Below are 865 nucleotides of genomic sequence, written 5' to 3'. Positions count from 1 at the left end.
CATATTTTAGATTTCATCAGTTGTAACTTTCATCCCACGTATAGGATGCTCAAACTTGTGGTTGCTGTATTCATTCTTTGTATTGCTTCAAAATGTTTAGTTCCAAAAGCAAAAAACATCGTATTCAAAACTTTATTCATATGAATCGTAAAACCTAGGGCGTGTCATCGCTGTTGATTGATAAAATAGTTGAATTTCCGTTATGTGATGTATTTTGATGATATTTGGCAGCTACGAAAAATTACAGCAACCAAGGTAAAAGTAATTAGTTTAGATCTATTTGTATTAAAGTTCTTTAATTACTTTTTTGTTTAGAGTAAAGAAGTTTTGAACCATCAAATTAGGCGCTTTAAAAACTAAACAAATTAACATTGGAAGACGTCAAAAATATGCAGGAATGTATTAAACAATAGCAAGCAAACTATTTTTTATGGCGGAAAATGTAAATCCAGGAACCTGTTTTGTAAAATGTTCAGACATTCCAAATAAAAAAACGCTATGAAAACCTTCCAAATGAAATAAAAAATAAATAAATGAATGAAATATTTGGGTGACAAATCCAATTGGAGATAAATTAATAACATTAAGACCACAGCTGAATTAGTAAGAAATATAATGTGCCCACCAAAGCAAATTCAGCTGAGCTGGATACGAATTAGTCGGGGTTTCTGGATCAAAATTACCGTGAATATTGAATGTTTTTCCCGACAAAATGCAACGCCCTGCCGCAAAGCTGGAAATCGAGCCTGTTGTCCCCTAAGAACGCGCGCGTAAGCGAAACTGTCTGGAAGCGTTGCCCAGACCTCCAGTTGCACAGTTACACCGAAACTGAATCCGAATTTCGACTCCCGAGTTCGAATGGCGT

At 34.9% G+C, this 865-nt stretch overlaps 1 protein-coding gene across 6 annotated transcripts in view; it reads right to left on the bottom strand.

Moving 5' to 3' along the window:
• LOC109541407 overlaps nt 1–865 on the bottom strand; it is a 64172-nt gene extending 63307 nt beyond the window's left edge. For 2 of the 6 annotated variants that reach the window (XM_048670288.1, XM_048670291.1), the window contains exon 1: nt 626–863. The gene's annotated coding sequence lies outside the window, so the exon portion shown is untranslated. Of the gene's footprint in view, nt 1–625 lie in introns of all 6 variants that reach the window. The other 4 variants (XM_048670290.1, XM_048670289.1, XM_048670294.1 and 1 more) reach the window with 3 other exon arrangements.

Source organism: Dendroctonus ponderosae, unplaced genomic scaffold, assembly GCF_020466585.1.
Source record: "Dendroctonus ponderosae isolate FM_Combo_2020 unplaced genomic scaffold, Dpon_F_20191213v2 Dpon_F_20191213_1, whole genome shotgun sequence".
Taxonomy (NCBI): Eukaryota; Metazoa; Arthropoda; class Insecta; order Coleoptera; family Curculionidae; genus Dendroctonus; species Dendroctonus ponderosae.
This window is presented reverse-complemented; position numbering and strand designations above follow the sequence as displayed.